Genomic DNA, 22,955 nt, shown 5'->3' with positions numbered 1-22,955 from the left:
CAGCATAGCTAGAATATAAAGCAGGCAGAAAAATGTGAAAAGACTAGACTGGCCTAGTTTCCCAGCCTACATCTTTTTCCCATGCTGGATGCTTCCTGGCCTGGAACATCAAACTCTAAGTCCTTCAGTTTTGGGACTCAGACTGGCTCTTCTTGCTCCTCAGCTTACAGATGGCCTATTGTGGGACCTTGTGATCATGTGAGTTAATACTTATTAAACTCCCCTTCATATATATATAAATATATATATGTGTGTATATATATGTGTATATACATATATATACACATATACATACACACACACACACGCATACCTGTATCTATCTATCTCCTATTAGTTCTGTCCCTCCAGAGAACCCTGACTAATACACCTATCTTTAGCTGAACTAAGGAAAAGTCCTGCAACAATATGTTTTGCAAATATTTTCTCCCATTTTGGAGACTGTCTTGTCATTTTGCTGGTTGTTTCCTTTGCTGTGCAGAACTTTTTAGTTTTATGTAGTCCCACTTGTTTATTTTTGCTTTGTTGTCTGTGCTTTTGGTGTGCTATCCAAAAAACTATTGCCATGGCAATGTCAAGGTGCTTCTCCCTGTTTTTTTTTTTTCTAGGAGTTTTATGGCTTAAGATATTACATTTAAGTCTTTGATCTATTTTAATTTATATATATAGTGTAAGAAAAGGGTTTGATTTTTTTTTTTTTTTTGCATCTGGATATCCAGTCTGCCCAACACCATTTATTGAAGAAACTTTCCTTACATTGTGTGTTTTTGGCGCACTAGAAAAATATTAGTTGACCATATAGATTTTCTTGAATAAATATGTCTTCATTTCCTGTATGCCCTTAGGAAATTTACAGAGACTTTAAATAGGTGCTAGTTTTTAAAAATAATTTTCACCAGTTAAAGCTGTTTTGTATGGGAGCAGCTTTGAGCTCCTCACACTGTCATTTCAGAAGTTGTATCTCTCCAATTATCTGTAGAAGAAACTTAACTCATTAGGGTAAAATAAACAAATTAATGTAAATGCAAAGAGAACAAACCTGAAGTCTAACTAATTTGGTCATTACTAGTAATTATTATTTACAGATAGATTTATTTGTAGTTCATTAACTGCAAACTTGCTTCATTTGTGTGCTGTAACTCATTAATCAGAAAGCTGCATTGAATGATGGGACTCTAATGTGGTTTGACTTTTTAAATAAATTTCAAGATTTGAATATCAAATTTCAGTGGAGCATTAAATAAGCACTTTAGGGGATGGAAGAATTGGTGATTATATGAAGCAAATACTTCAGTATCTTAAGTTTCAGTGTGCTAATATACCCAGGTTTTAGTATGTCTGCACTGTACCATATCTTATGTTTGCAGGCTTAGCATAGTAAGAAATTATGTTATTTTACAGAACACACAGCCTCTGGTTTAATTAACTAAGAAATATTTATAGAGCGCCCTCGGTCTAGAAATTCAACAAATGTAATACAAGATACCTATCTCCAAGAAGCTAATTATTGAACTGTTAATATATTCTCCAAACACATCAAAAATAATTTCTAAGATATAATAGTTTAAAAACAGATGAGTGGTGCAGATGGATTAAGATGAAGTGAGGCCCTTAAAAGTTGAAGTATTTTCTGTTAAATCATTGGCTTAAGATTATAGCAGTCTTTTTTCCCCCTTTTTGTTGGAAGTCTTCAGTTTTGATGGGGTACAGTGGGGAAGGTTTGTTTCTGCTCCGTGCAGTGTTATCTGAGGAGTGGTAGGTAGTGGATAATGATTAACTGACGACTGGAGAATTTGCTTCTAATACAGCTCCCTCATGTAACTATTTAGAATTACTAAGGAATTTCCTGGATTCTACGTGAATCTTGATTTGTTTAGATGCTCCTGTGCCCCACGAAGGGAGAGTCTGAGAGTTTGCATCATCTCATCTTTATATAATCCGAATCCAAATACTTCCAGAAGAGAGAAAGTAGTTTTCTTTTTCTGTCTCCTTGGGAATAATCCACCTTGGAGATTAAGAGAAGGTTGAGTAGTTCCTGGCTTCAAGCAATTAAAACAAGGCTGAGGGGGCAGCCAAAATTATGACACTGAGTGGAAATTTTCATACGAATTACAGTAATTTCCTCCAAAGAACTATGTGGCTTTATTAATAGTCACCTGTTAGGTAGCCAAAGCTACTAGAGACTGTAGTCCATAATGGACTATGCTGATGATTTGCCTCAGAAAAAGTGTTTGCTGCCAAGGGGTTGCATTGATACGAGAGAAGGCAAGGGGTGTCAGGAAGGTAATTTAGATGAAAGCCACCACTTCTGAGAGCAATGACTACTAAGGAGAGTTCCTCCTATAGAAAGCTCCAGGGTATAGCCTCCAGTGGGAACCAACTTTAGCTCCTGACCATCAGTAGTAATGGAAGAAGTTCCAGCAGGGCTAAAGATGCTACTGTCTTGGCTGGAAATGTCAGCAGGCACTGCTGTGAGCCCCTGAAGGGAAACTATCAAAGAAGCTAAATTTGGATTCAAAAATAGGGAGCATTCTTTGGAGGTCAATGGCCCAACCTTCCCTCCTAGTGAGCATTGACCTTAACATTTATTGGAAGAGTAGACTGACATTTAATAGACTTCAATCAAAAAGCATACAGCATAGCAGAAAGAGCATGAGCCTTGGAGGCTGTTTGACATGGATTTTCATCCATGCTCTGCCACTTACTAGTTTGTGCCCATTGGTGATTTGTCTCAGTTCTTGACATCCACTAAAAAAAAAAAAAAAAAAAAAAAAAAAAAATAGGGTGCTATAGAGAGGGCTGAATGAGATAATACATGCAACAGAAACTAGCACATTGCAGGTACTCAAAATATAATAGCCAATATTGTTCTTTCCTGTGTGAATTAGAAACTGATGAAACTCCAAGGCCTCTAACCAATTATTGAGCCCTTGAATTATGTCCTGCCTCTTGTATTCTTCTAGAAATCATCTAGGGGAATGTAGTATGGGAAAATTATTAAGTAAGTACTAGAGGCAGGCCCTGTGCCTGTGAAAGCCAGCACACTGTTACATAGAGAAGGACTTGGAATCAGTCCTAGCAATTTCATGAGCTCTAGAGACCAGCATTCCCATTTTATGTATTTCCAGTGATAACTGCAGGACACATCATTAATACACTGGTGAAAGAATTGTAGTCACAAAAGATTTGGTTTCTGGAAAAGATTTTCAACATAAGTTTCCTTTACCTCATGTATAAAAGATGTAAGCCAAATTTCTCTTTTAAAAATCCTCTGCTTGGTTTATTTCCCCTTGCCCAGCTCTATGTGTAATAGCTAATGTTTTGGGGATCACTTTGCAATTCAAAATCTGAGCCTTTCAAAGATGCTTCTTGATTTGATGTTCCAGGTGGCTGAAGAGGAAATGGACTTCAAGTGATTGTTCGTGGCTTTGAAAGGTCATGATCTACTTCCTGCAGTAGGTTTAATGTGCACCTGAACTTTGGCCCTCACATTTTTCTGATTATGGAACAAAATCATACGACAGTGGCAAGTAGCTCATTCTCACGCGTATCCAATGTTCAATCAAGGCAGGGTTCAAAGCTGATGGGCACTTCCGTGATTGGCATTTCAGAAGTGCATTTATTTCAGTCCTACACTGCATTTCTTACTTAACTCCAGCGTCAAAGGAATTTGAACAATTTGGCTGGTGGGCACAAGGGAAGGTTATGCCTCACTGTATGTATAATCATTTACACACTTAGTGCTCTCAAAAATGTGTCATTCTTTCACAACTCAAATTTTGTATGATTTATCTATAAAAGATAAAGAAATTGACATATTTCAAGAAAATATTGCAAGAATTATGGATGTGAGCATTTGAAGCATCATTATACATTAACAATCCATAAAGTTTTCAGACATACTGCTATTTTGGTATAGCATCAAATCATTGTTCTAATAAGGAACACTTTTGAACATTATGAAATACTATTGGTATCTAGAGTTTGGTGCAGATAATACAATTAAAATGTTTTTATATTATCATTTATACACTCAATCTCAATGATGTAAATTCTTTTTATTATATATCCTGTTTGTTTGTTTTTTTATTTCAATAGGTTTTTGGGGAATAGGTGGTGTTTGGTTCCTTGAGTAAGTTCTTTAATGGTGATTTCTGAAATTTTGGTGCACCCATCACCCAAGCAGTGTACACTGCACCCAATGTGTGGTCTTTTATCCCTCACCCCCCTCCCACCCTTCACCCCAAGTCCCCAAAGTCCATTGTATCATTCTTATGCCTTTGAGTCCTCATAGTTTAGCTCCCACTTATGACTAGGAACACATGATGTTTGGTTTTCTAGTCCTGAGTTACTTCACTTAGAATAATGGTCTACAATTCCATAATGAAGTAAATTCAGATGTTTAATTACCAAATATTTATTAAGAGTCTGTTTTGTGTCAAGCCCTGAACTAGCACTGCATTTTAATAAGGTCTCATTCTAGCTGTATGTACAGACAACAAATTTTATACACACAGATGCAATAATTAGATTGTTATACATGCTATGAGGGAAGGAGTGTGCAGGGATGACAAAGTTTATGAGGTGATCTACTTTAGATAGAACAGTGAAGGAAGAACTCCCTAGGACTAAAGTGAAGTCACATATAAGGTGAGATCTGAAGAATGAGAAACCAGCCAATTTTTTCACTTTGTTTTGTTGGCTTTTAATTTTTGTAGGTATATAGTAGGTGTATATATTTGTGGGGTACATGAGGTATTTTGATAGAGGCAATGCAATACATAATAATCACATCAGGGTAAATAAGGTACCCATCACCTCAAGCATCTATCCTTTGTGCTGCAAACAATATAATTATACCCTTTCAGTTATTTTAAAATGTACAGTTAAATTATTATTGACTATAGTAATCTTGTTGTGCTTTCAAATACTAGTTCTTATTCATTCTAATTTTTGTACCCATTAACCATCTCCACTTCTGCTAACCCCTTCACCCCCACTACCCTTCCCATGGTTCTATGTTTTCTCACATATTATATAGGGGCAATCATAAAATTCACTTAGCATCATTCTGACACTCCTCCTTGCTCATGCTTCTCTAGTTACATTATGTAGTTCCTCAGCATGCCAAACTCTTCCCTTGCCATGATTCTATGTTGTTTTTCCTCTGCCTGAAACACTTTTCCTGCTACTCTTCAAATGGCTGGCTTCTCCAAAAAAATCAATGAAATAAAAACTTCATTTTTTGAAAAGATAAGCAAAATTGACAAACATTAGCTAGGCTAAGAAAAAAAGAGAGAGGATCCAAATATGTAAAATCAGAGATGAAAAAGAAGGCTTTACAACCAATACCACAGAAATTCAAAGAATCATTAGTGGCTTCTACAAGGAACTGCGAGTCAATAAATTTGAAAATCTAGAAGAAATGGATAAATTCCTAGACACATACAACCAAGATTGAACCATGAAGAAATCCAAAACCTGAACAGACCAATAACATGTAATGAGTTCAAAGCCATAATAAAAAGTCTCCCAGTAAAAACAGGCCAGGACCCGATGGCTTCACTGCTGAATTCTGCTGAACATTTAAAGAACTAATGCCAATCCTGTTTAAACTATTCCAAAAAATAGAGGAGGAAGGAATGACTTCAAAGTAATTCTATGAGGCCAGTATTACCAGGATACCAAAACCAGACAAAGACACATCAAAAAAAGAAAACTACAAGCCAATATCCCTGATGAATATTGATGCAAAAATCTTCAACACAATACTAGCAAACTGAATTCAACAACACATTGAAAAGATCATTCATCTTGACCAAGCATGATTTATCCCAGGGATCCAAGGATGGTTTAACCTACATAAATCAATCAATGTAATATATTTTATATCAACAGAATGGAGATCACAAACCATAGGATAATTTCAACCAATGCTGAAAAAGTACTTGATAAAATTCAACATCCCTCATGATAAAAAAAACATAAAAACTGGGTACAGAAGGAACATACTTCAACATAATAAAAGCCATATATGATGAACCCACAGCTAGTGTCATACTGAATGGGGAAAAACAGAAAGCCTTTCTTCTAAAATCTGAAACATGGCAAGAATGCCTACTGTTACCACTGTTATTCAACATAGTACTGGAAGACCTAGCTAGAGCAAACGGACAAGAGAAAGAAATAAAGGGCATGTAAATTAGAAAGGAAGAAGTCAAATTATCTTTGTTTGTAGATAATATGATCTAATATCTGGAAAAACCTAAAGACTTCAAATTGAGCCTTCTCTACAATTTGACTCTCTCTCAGTTAGGTCCTGGGACTAATTTTTACGCCAATAGGCCTTCTGCCTATAGTAATAAAGGGTCTCTTTAAGTGCTGTCAGAGAGGTCTTTTGGTTTTGGGTACATTATGTCCTGAATTAGTTCATTATTCTTTGCCTAAAAATATTACAGAGGTATCTCTTGAGGCAGATACTTTGCAAGATGATAATATTCCTTCCTCAAGATTTGTCCCCCTCCCATCATGGCATTAACCTTGTTGGACTGGTTAATATTAACCGTAAGCAAACTGATGTAAAGTAACTTTTCAAATACTGTTTCCAATTTCTATATCCAAAATGTTTCCATTGCTCAACACATTTTTGAAATTCCATTTATGAAAAATCTCATATTTGTGCAGTGCTTATGTGGCTCTGAATGTCTATAATATTACTTTTTGTGATGGATGGATGATTAAAAGATTTTTGAAGTCCAGAAATAAGATTAGATTTGCACAATACTTACTGTGACCTTTACCCAAATAGGTCCTTTCAATGACAGTAAAATTTGGTAATTTAGTTCTTAAATGTCCTATTCATGTCAGGTCATTAAGAAGTCTTTTTTTTTTTTTTCTTTCTGACCCACCTCCTAGCTCTGCTGTAATACTGTCAAGGTCTCCTGGGATAGTTGCTCTGTTTTACTTGTAAGGGCTGTACATTTTATTGGTGGATGAAGTGATTCATCCACATGCCAAATACAAGCAAAGTTCTTTAGCATGACAGATGTTACACAAAAAGAGAAAACACTTGGAATAAATGGCAACATACAGGTGCAGCTTCCTTAGGAGCTTTTCAAATCCGGAAAATACTGAGTTAGGGAAAAAAGAGTTTAGTGCACTCAGTTTGTAGTTCAACCCATTTACTAGATTATCCTTTTCTATACCAAATAATATTGAATAATCAATCTGCATAGCACCAAATGGCTTCAGAGAATAATGGAAACATATGTGGGTCACCTGTGGAGTAACACGTTTTTTTATGTAGCATCTTAGAATTAGAATTGTCCCAACTTGCTTTGTGAGAGCAGGAAGCACTCAATAAATACTTGGTGAAATGAATCCAGGTCAGACTATGTCCCCAGTGCTGGGATACAAAGGTAAATAAGACACATTCTACCCTGGAGGAGCTCAGAGTTTGGCAGAAAAATCAGAGATGCTAACAAAGGAGGATAATAAACTATGATATAAGCAAGGTGCTGTAGGAATCTAGTAAAGGGGAAGATTGTTAGGTGGAATCAGGGTTTGCAGGAAAGGTGATGCCCTTCAAGATCCGCTAGGTAGAGAAACAAGGGGAGATAGGAAAGAGAAGAGGGATTTCTACGATGCAACTATGAGGTTTCAATGAGGAAAAGCACTGAGTATTTTCATGAGATTCTATATAGTTTGGTTTGAAGGAAGCATGAAGGTGCTAAAAGGAGGACAATAAATTCGGTCTATAAAGCAGGTTGAGGTCAGGTGTGAAAAGCACCATATATGATTTATGGTGCTTTTGTGACCATACCCAAAGGAGTTTGGATTTCATTTTCCCCATGGAAAAGTCAGTTTTTACATTTCCATATTGCCTACAGGACTAGGTTTTCCAAAGACTATTCCTGGCATGCTAGTTTTATAGGATGTTAGTAAGAGTTATACCAAAACACCTATGCAGGTTTTAGTTGAAAGGGGAAGGATAATTGTCTGGCACGGACAGTATGATACAGTGGTTATGAGAAATAACATTTATAGAGAATTTTTTTCTGAAACATGTACAGTCCATCCAGCTCTTAGATAGCGTAAGTTAAGCCAAACTCGACTGCATACTTAAACCCAATAGTCTGCCTCTTCCTAGAATGGATTTTACCATTCTGCTCTTCCACAAGATGAGAATGGCCTATGTTGAGAATTGTAAGAAGAAATGGTTTGATTCAACATTTGTGAGTGCTATCTTCAAATAGCTGGTTCGTCTTTATCTTAGTGTGTAGGTGCTGTAGTTGATTGTGTATCTGTTTTTGCCATAAACACTAGGAATCTTAGAGCCAAATTTGTGTCTCCCTACCAACAGAGGATCCTTAGAACATTCATTTTGGGGTAATAACTAAACCCAGGATTTTTCTGACTTAAACCAGTTATATTCCCTTTGCTACAATGCCTTCATCTATTTATTTGATTCTATTGCAAGCATTTTGCAACCTCTCTCTGATCCTTTTGTGGGGGAAAAGCTGAGCTTAAGAAATGTAATGAACATATATCACTTACCACAGCATCTGGCATACAGTGCCTACTAACTAAGGATTTGTTTTTAATATGATGATTTTTTATCAACCCCACCCATTTCATTTCGCAGTCCTCCCCTATTGACAGAAGATGAAAAGAAGCATATCTGACTATCAGAAATGTTTTTCAAATTCTACTTTCATGGTCTCAAGTTCCATTAAGCACATTAATAGACAAATATTAGCCAAGCAATTACTGATTGCAAGGCCCTGAGCTTTGTGCCATGAAGGAGACAAATCAATAAGTCAAAGAGGTAAGTGGAGCTTCTGATCTGATAAGGGATGTATGATATTACTATGTGTCTCAGGATCCTCATCTGTAAAATGGGAATAATAATATAACCTACCCCATGGAGTCACTGTAAGAATTCTGACTTCATACATGTAAAGTGCAAATATAGTGCCTGGCACATAAGTACTCAGTTAATGTCATTTATTTCATTAGTTTTTATTACTGTAAATTATCTTTGTGTGCAGGCAACACCAGAATATGCAATCATTAGGGGCTCTGTGTTCAGACATAGGGGAAATTACTTCCAGCTCAAGCCGTTCAGGAAGGCTTCCCAGAAGTGGTAGGATTTGAGTTAGTCTTGAAAGATGGAGAGAATTCAACTAGGCAGAGAGAAACGTGGACATTGATCCTTGTGGGATCCCAATTTAAAAAGGTGGAGGAGGGGTTTATCCCCTTGGAAGAGACCTCACGAAGGCAGGGGATTCATGAAGGGGGCTAGTAGGTGGCAAGCCAGACAAAGGCTCCTGCCTCCTCTTCCCTAAAGGCTCACACCATCAGCAATGACATCCTGCCTCTTCACGGGCCCTCCCAAACCATCCCCAGAAAGAAAATTGGGTGCTATTTTCTGAAAAACCTCTCAGCATCCTTCTGCATCCTTTAAGTACCTTTTAGTCATTAGGAAAATTACTTCATGGTGTGGTAATTATAGGGAGCTACAGACACCCTGTCCATTCTCCCACTAAATTCCTACACGCAGACTGAAAAAAACTATGATTCTATTTCAGGCAGGCGAGTGCTTTGGAAAGAAAGTGCAGGAAATGTGAAATGAGAAGGTGGCAGCAGAATTCCCATCTGTGCAGACATTGAAAGTCCTTTATTACAGAATGTGAGAGAGAAATCCGGCAAGTTGTGGCAGTGAAGGCTGGACTGGCTCCAATGTGCAGGCTGCAGAAGGCAGCTGCCAAGATGGCTGAAGCTATCTCAGAGACAAGGGTTCCAGGCTTCTTACCCACATTTATCTGTTTGTTTAAAGAGAGAAAATGTATATTTTTAAAATATCCCATAGTCTGATATTTATAGACCTCTTAAAATTTGGAGGAGAAAAACGTCACCAGCTCAAAGACGTTAATTTGGATAATTAAGCACAATTCTTGTAGCAAGAAGAGGAAAACCAATTTTAAACTGCAACGGTGATATGTGAATCAATAAGGTCTGTGACAGATTTGATTGATGTGTGCAAGCCAATAAGCTTATACCCATTGAAGACAGAAGCCTTAAGAGCTGACGGATGGAGATAACAAGAAAAGAGGAAAATTCCAATTCTAACTTGATTATTTATACCCTGAATTATTCCAAATTATTTGCACTTTCTGAAATTCAAGTTGAGAAATCAAACTATCCAAAGAACACCTGCTGACACAATTGAGCATCACCTTTCTTAAAGCAAATGCTAAACTCTGTCTAGGAAGATGGTTTTTCTTTTACTTTTCTTTTCTACCATCCAGCACCATTCTGAGTGGGGAAAAGAGCATCAATCAAGCTGGCGATGGACTTGAGTCAAACTCACACTCTCCATTTCCATCACTATCCTGAACGCCACAGAGAAATATGTTTCACAAAGGGAACTTTCCTCAATTAAAATTTTACGGAAGTATAAAATACAGACACATGCATAAATCATAAACATACAACTTGATGAATTTTTACAGTGTAATGATGTCCATGTATCCAGCACCCAAATCAAGAAATAGAACATTACTGGGGTCCCAGTTGCCCCCTATCAGTTACTCTATACCTTCAAGGTAACTACTCTCATGATTTCTAATACCATGGATGTGACTTTTGCCTGCTTTTGAGCTTATATGAATGGAATTATACATCATTGACTCTTTTATGTCTGGCTTCTTTCACTCAACATTATGTTTGTGAGATTCATTCATGTTGTTGCATGTAGTTGTAATTCATTCAATCTCATTGTTGTATAGGATTTATTTAAAGTGACATGATTTACTATCCATTCTACAGGTAGTAGACATTTAGATTATATTCTGTTTGGAATTAACTCAAGTAATGCTTGTGTAAACATTCTTGAACATATCTTGCAAATATTAGGATTATACCCATAAGCAGAATTGCTGCATAGAGTTTTGAGTGCTTGCTATTTACCGAGCTAGGCTAGATGCTAGAATAAAACCACAAAAAGACCCAGTCTCTGCTTGCAAGGACCTTGGGATCCAGGGAAGGACAGAGATGACTGACAAATACTATTCCATGTTCATAGGAGCTATGCACAAGAGTATCTTGGGCTGGATGGGGGTACAGTGGAAGGTGGTGGAGTCAGGCGAGGCTTTCCAGTGGAAATGACACTCAAATGGACTTTTGAAGGATAAGGAGGCATTGGCCAGGGCACAAAGTGCAAGGGCAGAAGGAACAGCATGTAGAAAAGCAGAGATGGGTGAGAAAGCAGGTCAAGTCCAGAAATCTCCTGTTATGCCATAGAAAGAGGTGGGAAATATGTGGTAAAGATGAGGGCTGAGTAGATAAGTTGGAGTCCTATCACGAAGAACCTTGTTCACCGTCTAGGAAATACATACATAATCCTGAATGTGATGGGAGCTACAGAAAATTCAAGAGACATGGAGTGACCAGATCCACTCTTTCTGGTGGTTATATGGAGTCTGGACTGGAGAAGGAGAACCTACAAGCTAGAAACTGACGAGAATGCATGCTTTGTCTGGAAACAGGAATGAGGTATGGTATCTTAGCAAATAGAAACTAGGTGATTCTTTGAGGAAAGTCTTGCTTTGGCCCAATATCCAAGCCAAGAATCTGGATGGCTTCTAATGGAATACAGAGTGTTGCGGGGAGAGGGGAAAGGAGCAAGGGAGGTGTGTGTATGTGTGGGTGCCAAGTTTCAATGTGCAGAAACCACACACAGTAATTCATGCAGAAAGCTTTTGGGGCCAGCAGGCCACCTGCTGACATCCAGACTGGTGCAGGCAAGGAGCCCTCTGCTTGAAAGCGGAAAGGGAAAGCATATGTGTGGGGAGTTCAAGCCAAAAAGCAAATTCACTACAACATGAGTCTGCAAAGTGGTGCCAAGATCTCATAGCAGCTTTCCGTCCCCTCTGGAGACCGAGATGGAATGCTGAGTGGAGATGAGCAAGGTCTAATCCTGCCCAGCTCCCTGCTGGAGTCACAAGAGGATTCTAGAAAGTCTCGTTGTCACTGATTGAAATAATAAATTCAGTAGGAATATTTTATGTAAATTTTCCTAAAGTGGTGGCTTGGTTGCAGCCCAGAAACTTGATGTTAGGACTAAGAATGGAAATTTGATATAGCAGAGAAGTGGGTAAAATAAAATATGACAGAAATATGCTACTTTATTAAGTTCAATTTTACATTTAAAAAATAAAATTATTTCTAGTTTTTATAAGTATAAAATTGGTAATATATTAGAAAGTATAAAAGTTCATGAGAGTTGAAAATATTTGCCCCAAATTCTACTGGCCAAAGAAAACAAGTTGGAAGAGATGTCTTCTTGCCTGCCTGCCTTTCATCCTTTATTCCTTTTCTTCCTTCCTTCCTTTTTTCTTTCTTTCCTTATTTTAATGTATACATTCCTACATAGTTGTAATTGTAAAGCAATCTTTATCTTTTGCCATAATTGGCATAATCTCATCTTATTAAAAATTTTTTATGACCTAAGTTTATATTTTATTTTTATTAAAATATTACAATTTCCTTGCAAAATGTAAAAGAAAATGCTATGCAAAAAGCAAAGAAAATAAAAACCACCATTGTCTTCACTACTCAGAGATAATCATTATCAATTCTTACTACATTTCTTTCTTGACATTTTATGTGTTCTTGTCAACAATTTAACAAAATTATTGTTTTTTATATTTAATTTTGTAATTTTTATTATTGCCTATGTATTATGGACATCTTTTCTAACTGTATCCCATTGTATAGCATCACATTTTATTTAAATAATTCCTATTTTTGGACACTTAAGATATCCCAATTTTTCATAATATAAGAAATGCTATTCTTGTCCTAATTTTAAAATATATAAATATAAATACACACACATACATACACACACACACAGACTTCCCATGGAATTGCTCAGCAAAAAAAAATTTACATGAATTTTTAGGGCTTTGGCTACATACTATCAAGTTTTTATCTGGAAAGTACATACCAACTTATACTACCAGCAGCAAAGTAATACCCATTTCTCTACAACTTCACCAACACTGGCTATTACTAATCATTAAAGAAAAACTATGTGGTATTCTGGTGGGTGACAATGAAATTATCTCCTTTATTACTAATGAGGTTAGATATTTCTTTATGTGTATATGGCACATTTTTATTTCTTCTTTTTTTGAACTGCCTGTTCAAAGCATAATTTTTATACTGGCATAGTTCTGTCATGTGGATATACCATTGTTTATCTAAGCATTCTCTATTCAAAGGGGAAAAGCAAAGTATATGTTCGAGGAGTTCAAGCCAAGAAACAAATACATTACTATATGTGTCTGGAACAATATAACAAGATCTTACTGCCTTCCAACCCTTCTAGAGACTTCCAGAGTTTTGCTCGTCATATATAATTCTGGAATGAACATCTTTGAATACAAAGGGTTTTTGTATGTGTATGTTTGGGGTATTTAAGATAGATTCCTGGAAATATTGCTACTAGTTCAAAAAGTATGGCTATTATGAATATACTAATTGTACCCAGTATTACTTTAATGCAGAATTATCCTTTATTATAGCAATTATATAAACAACCATTAGTCTGAGAACAGATGTCTATAAAGGCAAAGTAGACTAAATTCTGGTACTAGCAGGTCAAGGTGTTCTTTTGTATTTGATATGAAATATCAAGTAAGATAGGAAGCATATCTTGCCAAAGGTTCCACAAGCATGGGGTCATTCATTCATCTCATCATACAAACACACAGGATTCTGGAGTTATTAGCCAGAACAACATGTCCTTCAATCCTAATCATGCAGATGTTAGTGAAGACGGAAGCAGAAATGGAACTGTGAGGTCAAAGATGTTTGTACTAACTCCTTTTCCTTGTTCTTTTGGGATCAACTTCTGGCACTATGTAGCATGGTTACTCTAGAAATTATTGGGAAAAAAAATGCTTTAGAAATTATCCCTTCATTTTTTTAATGGGAGAGGCTGGGAAGTAAATTTAATTAAAGCCTTGAGATCAGTGTGTGAGTATACGCACATATATGTGTGCTTATGTATATGGTGGTAAGGAATAAAAGAGTTTTTACATTGTATTTTAATGTGCTTTTCAGGTGTTTCTGATGTTTGGTCAGACTTGTCTTCTGGTCGCTATTGGGCTGATGTCCCCTGTTATTCTAATAATTGTCCCTTCATATATTGTCTGTCTTTTCTCTCCACTTGCTCTTCAACTAGAATTCCCTTATCTTCACTGTTCTGCTCTTCATATGATGCATCTAGCTGTAGATTTATATATTATGCACAGGACTCAGTGTGCTTCTTCAATCTGATAATCTGCTTCTGCTTTTTATAATTTCTGGAAAATTCAATCTGCTTCTGCCTTTTATAAGTTCTGGAAAATTCCCAGCCATTTTCGCTGAAAATATTGCCCCTTCTCCATTTTCTGCTTTTGAAATTTCCATTAGACCTAAGTTGTAACTTTTAATTTAATCTTCCATATCTCTTGATTTCCCTTTTGGATTGTAGCCCTCTTTATCTTTCTCTGCAGCAGTTTGGGTAATTTCCTCAGATACAACTTTCATATCACTAACTCTCTCTTCAACCATGCCTGATCTGCTTTTAAAGTTGGCCACTATGTTTAACTTTATTCATGATTTTTCATTTTGAGTTGTTCTATTTGGTTATTTTTCAGATGTTCCTTTCTTTTTTAGTCCTATTTTTTTCATGAGAGTTTTTATTCCTCTCTTTATCTCTTTAATGAGTGTAAATATATTTAATTTCTAGACAGTTTTAGATTGTTACATTATCTCAGGTTCTTGGGGGTGCTATTTCTCTCACATGTGTCTGCTGACTCTCCCTTATTTGGATCTTTTTTTTTTTTTTTGGTTTGTTCTTTTTCATTGTAAACTTATTTTCAGCTAGAATATTTTTTCCCTGTGGCATCCCTGTGTACTTTAAGATGTGGTAGTATCATTTTAGACAAGTTTTACATTTGATTCTTCTGGAAACTCCAGTAGTTTTACTAGCTTGAAGTAATTATGACATCTACATTAATATATTCATTTGAGATTCCTGTACTATGCAAATAGTGTAAAATTTGGATTCAATACCTATGCACAGCACAGATTTGTTTTCAGAGACAGAGTCTTGCTCTAACACCAGGCTGGAGTGCAGTGGCTCAGTCATAGAAGTCTACAGCCTTGAACTCCTGGGCTCAAGCAATCCTCCTGCCTCAGCCTCCCAAGTAGCTGAGACTATAGGTGCACCACCAAGACCAGTTAATTTTTTTATTTTTATATTTTGTAAGGATGGGGTCTTGTTGTGTTGCCCAGGCTGGTCTTGAATTCCTTGCCTCAAGCTATACTCCCACTTTGGCATTTCAGAGCTCTGAGATTTTGTAAAGATTGGGTCTTGCTATGCTGCCCAGGCTACTCTTGAATTCCTGGCCTCAAGTGATTCCCCCATCCTGGCCTCTCAAAGCTCTGGGATTACAGGCATGAGCCACCATGCCCAGCCAGCACAGGTTTTTAAATTTCCATTTATTGTGGGGAACTTTTTTTCATCCAGATATCTAATCAGTGAGAATTTTACCAGTTGCTTTCTAGTACACGAACAATGTGTTTTGTAGTCCCCTTGTATGAGGGAAGCAGGTATTCAGTTCTAAGTCCTCACCTTTCACAGGCCCAAGGTTAAGTCCTTTATTATGTATGTGTGTTAAAGCCTAACCCATAGCTGTTAGATCCTATAGCCATGTCTAATATCCTCTGTACTGTTCTGGTATCAGCTCATGCATTTACCACATTGACTATAAGATTCTTCCTTATCTGTGGCACATGGACATTTCCTCTTTTTTTTTTTTTTCTTTCTGTTTACCTGTCTGTCTCTGTTTCAGCTACGTATACAAAATAGTTTTGTTTTATCCAGCAGTTCTGTGTGCCTCAGCACATAGAAGAATTTCAGTATGCTAAGTAGGTGGAGCTAGAAAGCTATGTCAGTCAGGTTTGTAGACTACTGACTGGTGCAATAGAAATACATGACCTTTGGAACTGAAACCTGAGACTGAGCTGTGACTTCACCACTTACCATCTGAGTAAGCTGTGCCTAGTCATTCAACCTCTCCAAGCTATATTTTTCTCATCAATAAAAAATAGATAATGTTAGTATTGATCTTCATTACATGGTTTTCCTTATTGCTCTAAATTCACTTTTATTTAAATTCAAACCATTTTCTCCATCCCAATTCCTAGAAAAGCTAGAGAAGATTGCAATTTTCTTATATATCTTATTCAATATTTTCCCTTATTAAACAAATATGTTATGAAGGAATAAAGCAGTTATTGATTGAATGATCTTATTACCTTTCCTCAATGTACTTTTCACATACCAATGGACTGAAAAAAACTCTGATAGAAAAAAGACCTAAAATAGGAAAGAAATGATAAATTCCATTTCTTGGTAAATATGCAAGGATGGGGTTGGGGTGGAGTTACATTTCTGTGGAGTTTCACCCCTCACAGTTTTCATCTCTCTTTCTCTCCCTGGAGAGTGCCAATGACTGAAACCTTATATTAGTTTAGACGTTCTGCTTGGATACATGTTTAAGAGCCAATAAATCTGTCAGAGTAGATTTCAGGCTGAGACAAGGTGAATGGCCTCACAGTAATTCTGCCAGCGCCTCAGGGTACCAGGCAACATAAGCAGAGAGGTCACCAAATGCCTGCTCACCCCATGCCCAGGCGCAGAGATATTCCACATAGGAATATAAGGACCTTTCCCAAAATGTTGTGTTTGGCATGTGGTAAAATTCTTTGTCAAACAGCAGAGCAGTCCGATAAGAAAACAAAAACAACAACAACAACAACAACAACAAAAAAAAAAAAAAAAAAACAGAGCAAAAAATGAAGGCACATAGAAATAACAGGTCCTCTTAGTGATTCTGGTGGTTTGTAAACTCCACGTGAAAGTTATTATTTATCATGGAAGGCAATGTGGAGGTGTACACACCCAAAAGCTATCCACTTTTACCCCATAGACAGACTTACACAAAAACACTAGGTTGTCCGTGGCAGTTTAATTTTTTTGTTTTTACTTTCTATAGCTTGTTTCTAGTAATGAAGACCTATAGGTACTGATCTACAGGGATTGCAAAATTAAGAAGCCAATTCCACCAATTATTTCACAGTGTGCCTTACAGTCAACAAGCCAAGTCCTACTGCATAGGACTTCCTATTGGCATTTTTTTATATCTAACTTTTAAAATATGAACAGATAGCCAAGAATTATCTGACATTTCAAGAAAGCCTCCAGCAGAAAAGATAGAGACATCAAATCAGAAGGAAGGAAGAAAGGAAACTCAAAAGAAACAGAGACAATATACTAAAGAAGAAAACTTTAATCAAACTATGTTTAATGGTCTCAGAGGTATAAGATAAGCTATTTATCCTTAAAGTTAGGATGCTAGTAAGAAAAAAAGAAAAATAAATGAAGCTTATTGTTTAAAAAATAAAATGTTCTTAGAAATTTAAATATGATAACTAAAATTATGTGTGCATGTGTGTGTAAGATTTGGAAAATAAAGGTAAGGAAATATCTCAAAACATTAAGAAAAAGTAGAAGGCAAATCAGAAGAAACTAAAAGTCCAGTGCAGCAGGCCCAACATCCTACCAATAGGATCTATTAAAAAATATGTCAAGAGAAAGATTATGGGAAAATTTTTTGGACCTGAAGAACGTGAGTCCCCAGATTGAAAAGTCCTATTCAGCAACTAGCACAAGAAATGCAAAAAGACCCAGCTCCGTCATAAAACTTCAATACACCAGGAAGACAGTAAAATTTTCAAGAAAGGAAACAGTAGGTCACATACACAGGATCAAGAATAAAATGGCAGTCAATACTCAGTACTAGCAAGGAAAAATACAAATGTTTTCTGACATTTAAGATTTAAGAAATCTTGACCCATGCACATTTTCTCAAGAAGTCTTCTAAAGGATGAGCTTCACCTAATGCAAGAAAGACAAAACAATATCCAGAAAATAAGGAATCAACACAGGAGGAAGATGAAAGAAATTCCCTGGACAATAATGAAAATAAGTCTTAATAAGATAACCGTACATAGGTTTAGAAAACAAGCAACACAGATACAACAAGAGTCCAGAGACATACGGAGAAAGAGCTCCATTAAAAAAAATTCAACTAATTGGATTAGGTGGTACAGCTGCTAATATAGGTAGTTATACATTGGGATACTGTATGTCTTGTGCTTGGGAACACGAGTGCAGGAGTCAGACTGCCTGGGTTCGAGTCCTGGCTCTGCCACTTACCATCTTATGTGAGCCAATTAATTTCTCTGTGCTTCATGCTTCCCATCTGTGAAATACAGATTATAGTTACCTACCTTATAGAGTTATTATAAAAAAAATTAAATGCGACACTGATACTGTGATGAAAACAGTGTCTTGAATATTGCTGGATGTTAGGGGAAGCAAAGACAGTAACACGTACAGAGAAAACTAAGTCATTTTTTTAAATGAGTAAACTATCGGCTCTAGGAAAAAGGATAATTGAACAAGAAAGGAATTGTAATGATAGTATGCTCCTTGGCTCAGCAGAAAATATTCCCATTGTTGGAGTAATGCAAATCCTGAAAATTGTGATGTAATAAACTGGAAGGATAAAGGAAGGAAAAGGGGCCTTAAGGGAGAAATCGTTATCTACCATAATAGAAGCGCGTAGAGGTAGTATTCTATTTAGAATATGGAATTAGATATTAAAATAAATGGCTAAACACATCTGAATTAATCCTCAAGGAACAGGACTTGGTTAACTGTGGCATTTGCTTAGCATAAATAAAGAAAGAAGGAGGCAAGGAAGGAGGGAGTACAGGAGAACCGGCGCTGCTGCAGTGATTCTGAAGCCCCAAGTTCTAAGAGAAGCCTCAAGATTGTAGGTCATGGTGGAAGTGCCCACCGTGGAGTCTGCACTGCTAGGAAACATTCCCAGGAAGGGAAGAGCCTTCTATTCCACGAACCCATAACATGGGTCTCCGTTACCCTGAAAGGGTTTTTCCTGTCTGGAAAAGGAACCTGCAGAGATAATCTAATTGTGAAGGAGGGAAAACTTTTTGTTTTTACCTCTTCTACCTAGAACATGAGTTAAGTTTGGCTTGACACTACAATCACCCATTAAAAAAAAAAAAAAAAAGAAAGAGTACATTTTGGTTTGAAATAGTATTTCCTAAAACAGCAAGTCACAGTACTAAAAATTGACATTTAATTGCAGGTAACTGACATGTAAATAAAGGGATAAATATCCCTGTTGTGCTCTGAAATTAAATGAATAAAAAAGGATTCTGCCAAATAATCATTAAAAAGATGAAAGAGAAGGCATGCAGGTTGCCCGCGTAAGGATAACACTTAAGTGAGGCCTGAGTTTGTCTGAGCTGCACATGATGTTTCAAAGCCATGGCAAGCTGTGAACAGCCTGAGGGTTGTGAACATCCGGGTGCCATGACACTTTTCTACATTAGTGACCCATCACCGGGTGGCGCCTCCATCCTTGGGCAGGACCTGTTGAGGTCCTCAGCACTCACACTGTCTTTAAGGGCTGCACAAAAACCACAAGACGAGCCAGCATGGAGGAAAACAACTTATTAGGCATTTTCCTGTCTGGGGTACAGATGTGTTTGGATTTCAATGAAGGAGCTGAAACTTCAACAGCTGAGCTAGAGACAGCTGTTCCAGAAACCCAGAGGGAGACCTAAAGGTCTTATTTTGTGTTGTGTCTTGGCAACACTCCTTGCTATTGCTGACCCGTAGCAAAGGGCCAGTCCTTTGTGATAGGCCTTGAGGCGATCATATTTCCAGCTGTGTCAAGAAGCAGCAGTGTGACACAGTCACAGGAACTCCTTGCTTGGGTCACAGAAACACCAAGACACCACCTAAGCATGAAATCTCACACAAAATATAAGCAAGTAGATATTTTATGACAGCTATGGGAAGTGACGATTTTTTAAGAAGCAAAATAAATGCAAATGAATTTTTTTTTCAACATGTAAAATTCTGAGCCAAATGGCGTTGGATTTATAATTCCCAGGGATTTTGGTGCTTTCAGTAATGAGCAGGAGCATGGAGTTTGGGGGGGTTTAAATCCTTTAAGTGTTTCTCTATAAAACCAATTCATGCCATGCCAGCTTTTCTGTCCTAAAAAAGTATTTCAGTTTAATTTCTCACTTTTTCCCCTAGGTTAGAGCAATGTTTTTTTGTTTTTGTTTTTGTTTTTTTTAAAAAGCAGGGGCAGGGGAAGGGGAGAGATTGAGGAAGGGAACAAATACTTATGAAGTTCCCATCTTGTGTGGGCATCGTGGGAGAAACTTTGTCCACATAATCATAAAAATTCTCATAATTCTAAGCCAGGAATTATTATTATGATACCCATTTTAAACATAAAGAAACTGAAACTCACTGTAAAACATGTTTAAAATCACAAGGCTAATGTGAAGCAGAGCTGAGATTAAAATGAGGTCTGTTTGAATATTAAATCTATACCTTTTCCCCATATCTGCATCCCAGTGTTCATTGCAGCTTTATTCATAGTAGCCAAGAAATGGAACCAACCTAAGTGTCCATCAGTGGATGAACTGATAAAGAAAACATGTTCTATATACACAACATAATACTATTCAGCCTTAAGATAAAAGGAAATTTTGTCATTTGTAACAAGATGCACAAAACTCGAGGACATTATATTAAGTGAAATAAACCAGGCACAGAAAGACAAGGCACCATCTCACCTATGTGTGGAATCTAAAAAATTGAAACTCCTAAGAGCAAAGAGTAGAATGGTGGGCACTGGGGGCTGAGGGAAGGGTGAGTGAGGAGATATTGATCAAAGGTTATAAAATTTTAGTTAGACAGGAGGAATAAGCTCAAGAAATCTATTGAATAACATGGTGACTATTGCTATTAACAATTTATTGTATACTTGAAAATGGCTGAGAGTAGATGCTAAATGTTATTACCACATACGAAAAGGTAGGTGAGACAATGCATATGTTAATTAGCTTAATTTACCCATTCCACAATTTACACATATTTCAAAACATCATGTTATACATCATGAATGTATACGATTTTAGCATACATATACATACATACTAAAAATTAATAATTATTACTAAAGGAGGTATAAATAAGTGAAGAAAGAAAGAAAAACAACTATGCTCTTTCCTTTTGACCATGTTTCTTCTCATAAATGTCAAACACAGACCTTTGCTTTCTCTTATGCAATAAGGCAGCGCTGTCACTAACAGAGGTAATACGTTCCTTTTATTCATGTAAGCCATATAGGATAGTCCATAAATTAAAACCGTGAGAATAAATGTGCTTATCTCTAGTTTATCAGTTAAGATTCCTGCTGTGACATATTTCTCTTTTGCCAAATATTCTAAAATCTTCCTTATTCATTGCTTCTCATCTTGCCCAAGTAAAATTGGCAAGCACTGTTATCCTCACTTAATAACACAAGTTACCCAGGGAATAGCCTGGATTAGAAGCTATGATGCCCACAGCTTATGGATAAGCACTCCGAGTCTTCTATCTGGACTCAGTGAAGAATTCAGAGGTCTATTTGGTAGAAATTCAGTTAAGAGTCTGGCAGATTTGATTATTTCAGAGCCACGGTTTCCAGGACACACTACCTTTGCCTGTTTTCCTTCTCTGATTGCTTCTTTTTAGACGGAATTTTCCTATTCCCCTAACCTTTTAGAATTGGTATAACATACAGTTCTGGTCCCAGACTTCTCCCTGATTATTCTCTTTCTTCATTTAGCCAAAAAGTATTTGAGCTTCTATTACATGTACATGTCAACTGCCTTTTGACTTACAGGCCTATTTCAGCTCCTACTGTGGGTCTATCTCCTGTTAAACAACAAGCTCTTCCTTCAGTGTCCCTCAACCCTAAGGGTGATAGCAGCTTCTAGCTGGTACTAATCGCTAGGCTACTCCCTACTCCTTGTAGGGCTTTCCAGCTTCTCCACCATCCTTTTAACCAAGTATCTGTATCAAATCCAATCTGTATGAAAGACCTAGGAGGCTATTTTCCTGGCTGGATCCTGATGGGCACAAACAGACAGCATTCTTAGTTACAAACTATAGAAACAAACTTGGCATTTTGGCAGGAAAGAAATATAAAGATATTGGAGAGCTCAAAGAATCTCTAAGAGGATCAAAGAACCAGGCTGGGAGACCACAAGGGAAGGAGCAGTGCTCAAAAATCTCAGAGTAGAACTGTTCCGGCAAAGCCACCATTACTGCCATGCTCCATGTCTTCGGTTGCACCACATGTCACCAACACTGGATTCTGGAAGCTACCATTCAGATTGTTGTATCTTCCACCATCTGTCAACAGAATCAATTCTGGGCTTTCCTACCTCTTCACGACATTAGCTTCCAGTTTAGAGACTGAGGTGGGTATGCCTGATTGGCAAAGTACGGGTCATGTGCCTAATCCTGGCTGCAAGGACAGCTGGAGATGCAAGTGTATCTGACATTGTCAGTTCCTATCATGGGAGATGGGCTCTTCATAGGCAGTGACATTCCCTAAAAATAGTACAGGGATTTAGATGCTTAGGCGACATTTTATTTTGAACAGACCCTGAGACAAGGATTGAAGTATAAATGGAGGAGGGGAGATCCCAGGAATCACTGGTAAGGAAGGGGGGGAAGTAAGACAAAAGAGAAAACAGTCAATGGACAGTAAATTATTGATCAGGTTTCCACTATGGGTGACTAGAATTAAATACCACTGGGGAGATTCTGGGAGTCAGTGTAGAACACACACCTTGGAGCGGTCCCACCCAAGGGCCAGGGAGCTGGGGTACTTATCCACCATCTGTTATCTGACACTGTTGAAAGCATCTGGGAGGCAGGGTTCATTCCC

At 37.2% G+C, this 22,955-nt stretch overlaps 1 long non-coding RNA gene across 4 annotated transcripts in view; it reads right to left on the bottom strand.

The window, feature by feature from the left end:
- The window catches only part of LOC106635092 (uncharacterized), an 84,919-nt gene that overhangs the window by 28,713 nt on the left and 33,251 nt on the right, over positions 1-22,955 (bottom strand). Inside the window, exon 5 of one of the 4 annotated variants that reach the window (XR_008619804.2) lies at positions 2,706-2,748. The exons of the other annotated variants lie outside the window; for them this stretch is intronic. This is a non-coding gene — a long non-coding RNA (uncharacterized LOC106635092). The remainder of the gene's footprint in view (positions 1-2,705; positions 2,749-22,955) is intronic. 4 annotated transcript variants of the gene reach the window in all.

The sequence above is a fragment of the Pan paniscus genome, chromosome 11 (assembly GCF_029289425.2).
Source record: "Pan paniscus chromosome 11, NHGRI_mPanPan1-v2.0_pri, whole genome shotgun sequence".
NCBI classification, from domain to species: Eukaryota; Metazoa; Chordata; class Mammalia; order Primates; family Hominidae; genus Pan; species Pan paniscus.
The sequence above is the reverse complement of the archived record's forward strand: the minus strand, read 5'-3'. Positions and strand labels throughout refer to the sequence as shown.